Source organism: Protobothrops mucrosquamatus, unplaced genomic scaffold (genome assembly GCF_001527695.2).
Source record: "Protobothrops mucrosquamatus isolate PMUCROS unplaced genomic scaffold, P.Mucros_1.0 scaffold3147, whole genome shotgun sequence".
Classification (NCBI taxonomy): Eukaryota; Metazoa; Chordata; class Lepidosauria; order Squamata; family Viperidae; genus Protobothrops; species Protobothrops mucrosquamatus.
Genome location: NW_015389147.1, coordinates 9,613 through 23,204, shown reverse-complemented (window position 1 = coordinate 23,204; position 13,592 = coordinate 9,613).

Genomic DNA, 13,592 nt, shown 5'->3' with positions numbered 1-13,592 from the left:
CGGAACGCGGCGGAACCGCGTTCCGGCACCTTTTTCCGGGCCGGCCGCACCGGAAATAGCCCCTCCCACACCGGAAATAGCCCCTCCCAAATTTTACTTGCATTCCTGTTCTCTAAAGGGGCGGTCCTAGGGTTTGATGAGGGCGTGGCCAGGTTTGAGTTCCGCCACCTTTTCTCCGAGAAAAAAAGCCCTGAGCAAAGCTAAACTGAAACTCAGCTTTTCCAACTCGGAGCCTCAATCTACAGGAAGGCTGAGTGACTGGGGAGCTAAGCAGGTATGCTTCAAAGGGGAATAACAGAATAATAGAATTGGAAGGGACCTTGGGGGTCTTGTATTTCCACTCTGTTCAGGCAGGAAGCACTATATACCATTTCAGACAAATGGCTGTCCAGTCTCTTCTTAAAAACTTCCACTGTTGGAGCATTCACAACTTCTGGAGGCAAGTCGTTCCACTGATTAATTGTTCTGTCAGGAAGTTTCTCCTTAGTTCTAGGTTGCTTCTCTCTTTGGTTAGTTTCCATCCGTTGCTTCTTGTCCTGCCTTCAGGCGCTTTGGAGAATAGTTTGACTCCCTCTTTTTTGTGGCAGCCCCTGAGATATTGGAACACTGCTATCATGTCACCCCAAGGTCTTTTTCCCCCTCATTAAAGTAGACATGCCCAATTCCTGCAACCGTGCCTCATGTTTTATCCTCCAACCCTCTAATCATCTTTGTTGCTCTTTTTTGCACTCTTCACAGAGTCTCAATATCTTTTTTATAATATAAGCAGGTGGCCCTATACCATTTCAGACAAATGGTCGTACAATCTCTTCTTAGAAATCTCCTGCGTTAGGCAGGGCTTTTCAACCTTTTCACCCATTGTACCACTTTTAGGATATGGCAACATCCAAGTACCACCAGTCGCCTAGCAAGGTGTCAAAAACTTGATGACTCAAAAAAGAAAGGAAAAAAGTGATGAAGTACAGGTAGTCCTCGATTTACAACAGTTCTCTTAGTGACTGTTCGAAGTTACAATGGCACTGAAAAAAGTGCCCCCCAAGCCACAGTCGAGCAAGACACCTGCCTGCCCACCCGGCTGCGCTCTTCCTCCTGTCGGAGGTTTTCATTGTTGTGAGCATTTCTGTTGGGGATTGGCAGCGGGGGTGGGGTGGGGGTGTTTGGTTTTTATTCCCCCCCCCCCGTCTGCTGGGTGGTTGCAGCAGGTTTTGGTCACTTCACATGACCCTGGGACACTGTGACCATCATAAATATGAATCGGTTGCCAAGCATCTAAATGTAAATCACAAGACCCTGGAGAGGCTGCAACATTCCAGCTGATCAGCGCTTCTGGGCTCAGCAGAAGCACCAGGATCAGCGCCGAGCTCCAGCTGGAGCCTGGCGCTGATCCTGGCACTTCCACTGAGCCCTGACAGCCCCGGAGAAGCGCCGATCAGCCGGAAAGCGGCACTGATCCTGACGCTTCCGCTGAGCCCTGACAGCCCTGCAGCTCCAGCCATCTCCCACTCAGGCTTGTGTGGTGCTGCCACCGGTTCAGCTCATTCCCCTCCCCCGCTACCACTTTTCTAGGATGGTCGCGTACCACCTGCCAGGTGCCAATGTACCACAGGTGGTACCCGTACCACTGGTTGAAAAGCCCTGCGTTAGAGCACCCACGACTTCTGGAGGCAAGTCGTTCCAGTGATTAATTATTGTAACTGTCAGAAAATTCCTCCTTAGTTCTAGGTTGCTTCTCTCCTGGATCATTGCTTCTTCTTCTGTCTCCTAGTGCTTTGGAGCAGGGGTCCCCAAACCCCAGTCCGTGGATCAGTACCGGGCCGCGGCATGCCAGCAACAGGGCCGCACAAACAAGCAAAGCCCCATCCGCGAGATGCAGGCAGCACACAAAACCACACACCCTCCGGTCCGTGGAAAAACCTCTCCCCACGTAACCGGTCCCTTGTGCCCAAAAGGTTGGGGACCTCTGCTTTGGAGAATAGAGTGAACACCCCTCCCCTCTTCTTTGTGGCAGCCCCTGAGATATTGGAAGGCTGCTATCATGTCTCCCCTAGTCCTTCTCTTCATTAAACTAGACATACCCAATTCCAGCAAGTGTTCTCTATGGGTTTTACCACCGCCAACCTGCAAGCCCACCCTTTCTCCCCCTCCTCTCGTGATAAAAGGTCTCCCTCCCCAGCCAAGCCTCCAAACACACACACACACACACACACACACACACATCCGCCACTGCTCACTCCGGAACATCACTGGACATTGACCTGCAAATTTATTGACTGTCTGCACAACTCAGCCTCCCTCTGCTGGGAAACAGGCAGCCCACATGATTACCGGGAAATCCCTTCCCCTGAAGAAAACGAAAGTTACTCCTGGTTGGGAAAGTTTTGTGTCTGGCAGGGGGTGTGGAAATAGATGCGGGAGGGAGAAGATCTGGAAGCATTTAGCAGGGTGGCATGGGAAGGGGTGGAGGAGAAGAACAGGGGCAGCCCCATCTCTTTGGGGCAGCGTGGAGTAGTCTAGTCAGCAGGTGAGGAAAAGATGGATTAATCCTTCTCCTTCCATGCTTAATTAGCAGCTCATTAAGCCTGCAGTTGGAGATGATATTAATTAGCGCTGATTGGGAGACAGGAGTGGAACTCCTAATAAATCCCCCCTTCCTGTCTCTCTGTGGTTTTAATTAAGCGAAACAGCCTAGTAATTAGGAGACTAATTAGTGGAAGAAAAATGAGCCAGCGTGTCTTAGATTCTCATTGCTAAGCTGTTGTTAGACACGCTCTGTCATTCAAGCTATTCCCTCTTCCCCCCCCCCTTTTTTATGCTTTCTGTGGCTTTCAGCCCTCAAAGTTGCATTTCAAAACAACTGTAATAATGGTGTTTCTGAGCATGAATAAAGTGGGCAGGATAATTTGTTACTCTCCCAGATCTATATATGATTCAGAACTGTCTCAAAAGGTATAGAAAACTAGGTGCAATTGGGGGGGGGGCTTACAGATGTTGCTATATGGGAAGTCCCCAACTTAAAACCATTCCGTTAGCAACCATGACCATTGCAGCATCTGCATGGTCATCTGATCAAAATTCGAACACTTGACAGCCTGTGTGGATTTACTAATTCTTCATGCCTCAGTGAAGACATTATAGGCTCCCGAAACTTGTAATGCAGTGTTTCTAAGCCTTGGCAGCTTATACCATGTGAGGACTTCAACTCCCAGAATTCCCCAGCCAAGTTTATGAACTTTCTTAATCTAGAACAGTGTTTCTCACACTTGGCCATTTTAACTCCACTACGCTTCAACTCCCAGAATTCCCCAGTCAGCATTACATACACAGACAACATGGTCACTCATTTGGGCCTAGCCTTGCTAAAAGAAGATGGTTCCCCTAAGCCAGTATTACTCAACTTCAGCAACTTTAAGATGTGTAGACTTCAAGTCCCAGAATCCCCCAGCCAGAGTAGGCTCAATTCATGCAGCCTGGGAATTCTGGGAGTCAAAGTCCACATATGTGAAAAGATACCAAGTTTGACAAACGTTGGTTCAGAACAGGGGTCATCAAACTTAGCCTTTTTATGACTTGTGGACTTCAACTCCCAGAATTCCTCAGCCAGGCACGCTGTCTGAGGAATTCTGGGAGTTGAAGTCCACAAGTCATAAAAGGGCCAAGTTTGAAGACCCCCTGGTCCAGAAGGTATTGTAGAACCTGTGGAGGCCACAACACTGGATGAGGCCTTAGCACCTGAGACAGCAGCCTCATCCATTCTTTCCAGGGGCGAAGGAATATGCTGATAGTCCTCAACCTATGACCACAATTGAGCCCAAAATTTCTGTTGCTAAGTGAGACATTTATTAAGTGAGTTTTGCCCCATTTTATGACCTTTCTTGCCACGGTTGTTAAGTGAACCACTACAGTTGCTAAGTGAGTAACAGGGTTGTTAAGTGGATCTGGCTTCCCCATTGACTTTGCTTGTCTGAAGGTCGTAAAAGGGGATCACATGATTCTGGGGACACTGGAACTGTCATCAACTGCCAAGCATCCAAATCTTGATTACGTTACCATGGGGATGCTGCAAAAATGGTCGGAAGTCACTTTTTTCAGTGCCATTGTAACTTTGAACAGTCACTAAACGAATGGTTGTAAGTCAAGGACTACCTGTATTAAAGATTTTTCTGATTAGTTGTGTCAGGGCTAGCCATGCTGAGTAAGGTTGCCAAGAAAGAGGAGCTACAGCTAAGAATGATGCAAATGTCTGTACGTTTGATTGGTTTGGGGTTTTTGTCGGGTTTTTTTTTTGGCCTGGCTTTGCTGAGTGAAGGAAACAGCAGGACAAAAAGCTAAACAGGCAAAATTAAAAAAGGAAAATAAATGAAGAACTTAAACCCGAGCCAAGATAAAAGGGAAGAAATGAGAGTATAAATAGATGTTACGCAAGAAACTCTCCCTTAGGTTTTGAATTTATATCCTTTCTTCACTCCAGGGGTTCAAAGCAGCATCAAGCAGAACTGCCTCTGGTTGTCCCTGCAACCACAACCCTGCGAGGTTGGACTTGGATCAGAGACGGAATGCATCCTGATCCAATGTTAACTAGGGACCTTCTAGAACAGACATGTCAAACACAAGGCCCAGGGACTGGATGCGGCCCGCGAAGTGGTTTCATGTGGCCCGTGAAGCCGTCCTGGAAATAGTGAGGGAACGGCCCCCGCTGCCTTGGCCCTGGCCCAGGCAGGCTGGGAGCCAATGTACAATTTTGTGGTGGCCATCTTGGCACTTGCCCCAGTGGACCATGCCTTGGCACTTGCCCCGGTCCCACCCCCTTCTGCCAGAGACCCTCAGATCTGTCCCACTCCTGCCCAGGCCCCCATAGGCACCCTTGACGCGAATGATGTAGAACTGGGCATGCCCACCCAGTAGGCCACACCCACTCCATCCACGCCCCCCCCAGTAGGCTGCACCCACTCTGGCCACACACCCCCCGCCCCCCCCAGAGCAACCGCAATGCTGATGCGGCCCTCAGTGAAATTGAGTTTGACACCCCTGTTCTAGAACTAGAGTGGACTTGAATCTGAATCTCAACTTTTAACAGTCCGAGCCATCCAGGAAAATAAGTGAATAAAATTCTGAGGCAAGACAAGCGATGGAAGTTGTTATCCATTATATTGAAAAAGTTGGGGTGACTTAGACAAAAAGGAACTTTTGAGCCTGAAGGGCAGACCAATGGAACAACCTGCCTCCAGAAGCGGTGAATGCTCCAACACTGGAAGTTTTTAAGAAGAGACTGGACAGCTATTTGTCCGAAATGGTATAGGGTTTCCTGCCTGAGCAGGGGGTTGGACTAGATGACCTCCAAGGTCCCTTCCAACTTTATTATTATTATTAAGATAAAATGCCAACCAGACCTTCCTTAGACTCAGTCCAGAGGAAGGGATTGTCAGGAGGCAAACCAAGGATAAGCAGAATAACAGAATAACTGAATTGGAAGGGACCTTGGAGGTCTTCTAGTCCAACCCCCTGCTCAGGCAGGAAACCCTATACCATTACAGACAAATGACTGTCCAGTCTCTTCTTAAAAACTTCCAGTGTTGGAGCATCCACAACTTCTGGAGGCAGGTTGTTCCACTGGTTAATTGTTCTAACGGTCAGGAAATTTCTTGTTAGATCTAGGCAGCTTCTCTCCTTGATTAGTTTCCATCCGTTGCTCCTTGTCCTGCCTTCAGGCGCTTTGGAGAATAGCTTGACTCCCTCTTCTTTGTGGCAGCCCCTGAAATATTGGAACACTGCTATCATGTCCCCCCCCCCTTGTCCTTCTCTTCATTAAACTAGACATACCCAATTCTAGCAACCTTTCTTTATATGTTTTAGCCTCCAATGTTTGCTGACTGAGGAAATTCTATGAGGTGAACCTAAATGTGCTTTTCCAAAAGATAACTGGACTTTCTTTCTTTTATTTTGAAAAAGCACCTTTGAGAGAACGACGACCTGGATGACTGAGAATCTCCACAGACATCTGGGAAGTGAAGTCCACATGCCTTTAAATGGTTAAGATTGAGAAATTTGGTCTGGAGCAAGCGGGTCATTTCTGTGTATGTCAAAATTGTGAGATAGACACTTGGGTCTTTGTGGGAGGGTGCACTATGAAGCGCCCTAATTTTGTTTTAAAAGAATGGGGCTTCAATTGCTCACAGCAGCCATCCTGACTTTTTTGACATCCCTCCCACGAACATCTGCTATTTAGGGCTTTGCAGGGGTGGGGGCATGTTCCAGAATCCAGAGGTGGGCCATATTAAGGAGGGAATTTTGAAGGGTCCCAATAGGCAGCATGATGATAAAAGATATCATCATATTGTGTCAACGATGACATGATTGCAATATTCCAGTATTTGAGGGGCTGCCATAAAGAAGAGGGAGTCAACTTATTTTCCAAAGCAGCAGAAGGCAAGATAAGAAACAATGGATGGAAAGTAATGAAGGAAAGAAGGAACCTGGAATTAAGGAGAAACTTCCTAACAGTGAGGACAATTAACCACTGGAACAGCTTGCCTTTAGAAATCGTGGGCACTCCATCACTGGAGGTTTTTAAAAAGAGACTAGACCAGTGGTTCTCAACCTTTTTAATGCTGCAACCCCAACCGGTCGTAAGTTGAGGACTAAACCGGTCGTAAGTCGAGGACTACCCAACCGGTCATAAGTCGAGGACTTTCCCTGCCTGGGAGCGCCGCGCATGCGTGTTTCCGCCCCCTGCGCCGGCCGAGGCGTAGCTGGCAAGCGGCAGAGACGGAGCAGGCCAACCACCAGCTGGCCCAGCCCAAGGGAGGTAAGTCACCCGCCGGAAAAGGGGAAAAAAATGGCGGACAGCCTTGCTTGGCGACCCCCGTGAAATGGACGATCGACCCCAAATGGGGTCGCGACCCATAGGTTGAGAACCGCTGGACTAGACAGTCACTTGTCTGAAATAGTATAGGTTCTCCTGCTCCAGCAGGGGGCTGGACCAGAAGACCTCCAAGGTCCCTCCCAGCTCTATTCTGATTGTTTGAGATGGAGAGGGTTATATACCACATGTGAACAGATTGTTATTTCTTTTATTAAAAACACTTATACAGCTGTCCATTTTGTAACAAACTCTGGATGGCTCCCAACAGTTCCTAGATTGTCCTTTTTTAATTTAATATCACTTATTTACTAGATTATTTAGTATTAAATTGCCAAGAGTCGGACACAACTAAATAGTTAAAAACAACATTTACTAGATGTGCTTATCACCTCAGTTGACTTGGACTCTAGACCACGGGTCCCCAACCCCCGGTCCATGGACCGGTCCCGGTCCGTGGCATGCCAGCAACCGGGCAGCACAAACAAGGAAAGCCCCATCCGCGGGATGCAGGCAGCACACAAAACCACGCACCCTCCAGTCCGTGGAAAAACCTCTCTCCACGTAACCGGTCCCTGGTGCCCAAAAGGTTGGAGACTTCTGCTCTAGACAATCTACAACATTGACATTAATAATACAATATAATGAAATAAAATATGAACTTCCTATCAGTGAGAATAAATAATCATTGAAATGACTTGCCTCCAGAAATTGTGGGTGCTTCAACACTGGAGGATTTAAAAAAGAAATTGGACAACCATTTGTCTGAAATGGTGTAGTTTCCTGCTTGAGCAGGGGGTTGGACTAGAAGACCTCCAAGGTCCCTTCCAACTCTGTTTTTCTGTTATTTACTGCAAACCAGCTCTGTACATCTGCCTGAAAATTTGCACGAACATGTCTATAAAACCATCAAGAGTTCATAATTTTAAAACGTTAAGCCCGTTCTGAAGTACAGTTCATTAAAATTTTCTAAAGCGCCTGAAGGCAGGACAAGAAGCTACGGATGGAAACTAATCAAGGAGAGAAGCAACCTAGAACTAAAGAGAAACTTCCTGGCAGTTAGAACAATTAACCAGTGGAACAACCTGCCTCCAGAAGCTGTGAATGCTCCAACACTGGAAGTTTTTAAGAAGAAACTGGACAGCCATTTGTCCGAAATGGTATAGGATTACCTGCATGAGCAGGGGGTTGGACTTGATGACCTCCAAGGTCCCTTCCAACTTTGTTATTATTATAAAATAACCACCCAAACCAGTGGTGGTGAACCTATGGCACGGGTGCCAGAGGCGGCACTCAGAGCCCTCTCTGTGGGCACGCGTGCCGTCGCCCCAGTCCTAGGCCTTCAGCTGGGTTTTATAAAACCTTTTTGCTTTAGGCCTTCGCTACCGTGTGCAAAAAAAAAAAAGGTTCAATCAATCAATCAATTTCAACTTCTTGCGGGGGGGGGGAGATCTTGCAAAGTTGGAATTGATTGATTGAACTTTTTAGTCCCACCCAGTCTGCTGTAACCACCAGTCATGCCCACCCAATTGGCCACACCCAGCCAATGGGCTACACCCAGCCAATGGCCACACCTACCCGCCACCCAAAGATGCATAAATGGGTTTTGGGTTGCAGTTTGGGCACTCAGTCTCTAAAAGGTTCGCCATCACTGACCCAAACCATCAATTCTTGGCAATTTGCCACCTGATTTCAGCAAACAACAGGATGGGGGGAGGAACAGAAACTGTTTAACTTTCTGTATAATGTGCATTTTTCCTTGTGTCCGACAGTCACGATATGGTGGCTGACTTTACATTTTTTTGTATATACAGTAAGTTACCCATTTCAATTCTCAATGTTGCTTATGTGTAACCAGGAAGAAGATTTTAACAAGCCGGGAAAGTCCCCCAGTTACACAGGCGTGTACATTTTTTTAAAATAAAAAATGAAAGGGGTGGGCACTGCAATTGCTCAGGGACGGTTAGGTATGCTTGAGTAAATATGGTATGAATGAGGGAGTGGATATCTAAACATTGGTGAAGGAGGAACAAAATAGAAGGAGCTCTTGTCTAACATGATTTTGTGGTAGATCCCCTTATAATTGTTGCCACCGGGTTCACACATTGTAATAAACCCTTGTTGACTTAACCCTGGTTTCTGGAATAAAACCCAATTGGATAGGCTGACGTGGATTGTCGCCCAGTTTCTTGAAACTCTTTGTGACCCGATGGACATCATTTTCCCAGGATTGTTTGTGGGAAATTGCATTCCTGAATTCTTGTGTGCTCGCTCTTGTGTCATCAATTAAAGTTATTTCACTACCTTCACTTCAGTTTCCCTCTTTTTCAAATCCCTTTAATTTTTCCAGGCCTCGGGGTCTTCTCCAATGACTCTTGCCTGTGAATTACATGTTCAAAATATTTAGAGTCCTTCGCTGGATTTCCAGAAATGAATTTAATATTGAATTATATTTTGTATTTGACTTACAACAGTTTGTTTAATGACCGTTTGAAGTTACAATGGCGACTTCTGACCATTTTTCACCACTGCAGCATCCCCACAGTCACGTGATCAAAAATCAGACGCTTGGCCACTGACTCATATTTATGACGGTCGCAGTGTCTCAGGGTTGTGTGATCCCCTTTTGCGACCTTCTGATGAGCAAAGTCAATGGGGAAGGCAGATTCACTTAACAACGGGGTTACTAACTTAACAGCTGCAATGATTCACTTAACAACTGTGGCAGGAAAGGTCGTAAAATGGGGCAAAGCTCACTTAACAAATGTCTTGCTTAGCAACAAAAACCTGGGTGCAATTATAAAACAGACGTTGAGAGTACAGAGAAGAGCAGTAATAAAGATGATTAGGGGACTGGAGGCTAAAACATATAAGGAACGGTTGCTGGAATTGGGTATGTCTAGTTTAATGAAGAGAAGGACAAGGGGGGACATGATAGCAGTGTTCCAGTATCTCAGGATCTGCCACAAAGAAGAGGGAGTCAAGCTATTTTCCAAAGCACCTGAAGGCAGGACAAGAAGCAACGGATGGAAACTAACCAAGGAGAGAAGCAACCTAGAACTAAGGAGAAACTTCTGACCATTAGAACAATCAACCAGTGGAAGGGCTTGCCTCCAAAAGTTGTGGGTGCTTCATCACTGGAGGCTTTTAAGAAGAGACTGAACAGCCATTTGTCTGAAATGGTATAAGCCATGGTCTCCTGCTTGAGCAAGGGGGTTGGACTAGAAGACCTCCAAGGTCCCTTTCAACTCTGTTATTCTGTACCAGTGAATATTTGTAGCTCAGGGTTGGTGCTGTCTGGAGCTTGCTTGTTTTCTTCCAGACATTTCACTACCCTAATTTAGAATAATATCATCAGTGCTATAAGGCAGGGGTCCCCAACCTTGGTGGGGGCCATCAGACTTGTGGACTTCAACTCCCAGAATTCCTCAAGCAGCAAAGCTGGGGACCCCTGCTATAAGGAGTGCTGTTTGCTGTCAGTTTATATTCTGGTGTCTTGCCTGGTGTCTAGAAATTCCCTGGTATTTTTGGATTTGGCCTGGTCTAGGATTGTCACAGGCCGAATCCAAAAAATGCCGGGGAATTTCTAGAAGCCTGGCACTCTGAAAAACCAGCCATCAATAGAAACATAGGCATAAACAACATCTATAGATTATGTAAAAGAGACGATCGACCAGCCAAAAAGAGAAAAAGGCTCCAGCACCCCTCCACCAGTAATCAGCACCCAGATCAGCATAGATTAGCTCCAAGGTCACCTTCAGACCAACAATCAAGTAAGCAATACCCCAATCTAGAAACTGCCACAGAGCCATCAGTAAACAGCCCAACCAAGGAATCCCTAAGACCGCCCCCACCCACCCAGATAGGCAAGTCACCAGAATATAAAACTGACAGCAAACAGCACTCCTTATTGGCACTGATGATGTTACCTAGTTAGGGTAATGAAACGTCTGCAAGAAAACAAGCTCAGAGAGCATCAAGGACCCCTCATTTCAACCTCAGCTACAAATGCCCTCCTTCATTGATACAGAATAAAAGAGTTGGAAGGGACCTTGGAGGTCTTCTAGTCCAACCCCCTTGCTCAAGCAGGAGACCCTATGCCAGGGGTAGGCAACCTTGGCTCTTTTATGACTCGTGGACTTCAACTCCCAGAATTCCTGAGCCAGCCACACTGAGGGGAAAGGGAGAGGTTTCCAAGCTGAGCCATGCTGGCTCAGGAATTCTGGGAGTTGAAGTCCACGAATCATAAAAGAGCCAAGGTTGCCTACCCCTGCCCTATGCCATTTCACACAAATAGCTGTCCAGTCTCTCCTTAAAAGCCTCCAGTGCTGAAGCACCCACAACTTCTGAACAATTTCTCCTTAGTTCTAGGTTGATTCTCTCCTTGGTTAGTTTCCATTGTTTCTTGTCTTGCCTTCTGGTACTTTGAAAAAATAAGTTGACCTCCTCTTCGTTGTGGCAGCCCCTCAAATAGTGAAACACTGCTACCATGTTACCCCCTTCCCACAACCGTTCTTCACGTGTTTTACTGTCCTGTCCCCTAATCATCTTTGTTGTTGCTCTTTTCTGCACGCTCAACGTCTTTTTTATAATTTGGTAAGCAAAACTGGATGCCGTGTTCCAAATGTGGTTTACTAAAGCTTTATAAAGCGGCAGTTCTTCCCCTTCTATTTGTTCTAAAATTTTCTTCCCCTTTTGTTTGCCAGAAAACAATGAGATTACCCACCACCACCACCACAGTATTATTTTTTCTAGCATAGTTCCTCCTGCTGGTATGGTTTCACCCTGGTTGTTCTTTGTTGATGCTTTTAAAAATTAAAATCTTGCTTTTGTTGCTAACAAAGACAGCTGCCTGAATGGAAAGTGCTTGACAGAAGATATATGTATATAAACTAAAACATGGCTTATGGTATGGGGAAAAATAAAATAAAATTATGCAAAGTAGTAACACAATAAAAATCACAACAAAAGGGCCAGGGACTACAGTAAACTGAAAGTAGCTTGGAAGGTAAAATTTTGAACTAAAAATATTATTAGTGAAGTATAACAAAGATATAATGAAATGGCTTTAGCGATAATACAGTAAAACTCCATACATTTCAGAAATTAAAATAAATTAAAGGGGGGGAGGAGGGAGAGACACTAAGAAAAAAAATCCACACAATATTAATGTAAAATTAATTGAATCTTTAAACTTATTCTTAAATCCAGAGCAAAGAGAAACCTGGAATAACATGGAAACATGTTATGCTAAAAATGAGAAGAAGCATGCTCCTTCTCATTTTTAGAAGATAAAGACCTTTCAAAACCTGACACAACATGTATTTTGCATCCATTCCTTAAGATCAGCGTCTAACTTTCTTTTCATCACTGTAAAATAGTTCTCTTTGTCGAGCTTTGGATTTGATAAGGTCAAAGTTTCATAACGTGTCAAATTCCATATATGGGGAATAAAATCCAAGATCATGCTTACACCTTCGCCTACTACATTCCCCCCCCCCCAAGTCATTAAAGAGTCTGTTTGGGGTAGTGCTTAAGGCACCAGGCTAGAAAATGTGATACTCTGAGTTCTAATCCTGCCTGAGCATGAAGCCAGCTGGATGACGTTGGGCCAGTCCCTTTCTCCCAGCCCTAGGAAGCAGGCAAGGCAAGCCACTTCTGGAATCTTGCCAAGAAAACTGCAAGAATAAACGTGCCCAGGCAATTGCCCGGAGTTAACATTGATTTAAAGACATACACATTAAAAAGAAAAGATTACATTCACATCAGTTGCAGCTTGAAAGCAACTTGGACGTGCCAGAATCATATGAATCAAAAAACACTCAAATGTCTTACTCGTTTTTATTTATTTGGGTTTTTTTAAATCACATTTGTACATCGCCCATCTCACCTAAATGATCCCTTAACACACCTGCATGAGATCTCTAACATCCAATCTTTTTTCAAACATGTTTTGAAGAGCATCTATGGCAGTGGTGGTGAACCTATGGCACAGGTGCCAGAGGCGGCACTCAGAGCCCTCTCTGTGGGCAAGCGCGCCGTCGCCCCAGTCCTAGGCCTTCAGCTGGGTTTTATAAAACCTTTTCGCTTTAGGCCTCTGCTGCCATGTGCAAAAAAAAAAAAAAGGTTCAATCAATCAGTCAATTTCAACTTCTCGAGGGGAAAAAAAAAAGATCTTGCAAAGTTGGAATTGATTGATTGAACTTTTTAGTCCCACCTGGTCTGCTGTTACCACTGCAGCCATGCCCACCCAATGGGCCACACCCAGCCAATGGGCCACACCCACCCAGCACCCAATGATGCATAAGTGGGTTTTGGGTTGCAGTTTGGGCACTCGGTCTCTAAAAGGTTCGCCATCACTGATCTATGGAGATTCTCAGTCATGCAGGCCATGATTATCCCAAAGATGCTTTTTTCAAAACGCAACTGAACTTTGTTCTTCCTTGAAGATGTTTCTCTTCTCCTTTAGTAACTGAAAAAGCTTCTTGGATGAGAAACAAAATGTCTTCAAGGAAAAACAAAGAGTGTTTGGTTGCCTTTGGAAAGAAAGCACTTTTGGGACATGTTTTGAAGAGCCCAGTAAACAAAATCTTCTTTTTCTGATGAATTAAGTTCATTCTCCCATGATACTGGCTGGGAATTTTAAAATTCAACAGATTTGGAGAGTACCCGGTTAAAAAAAAATTGGAATACACCATCATTGTCTTGGTATCTCAGAAGAATAATTGGCAGACAT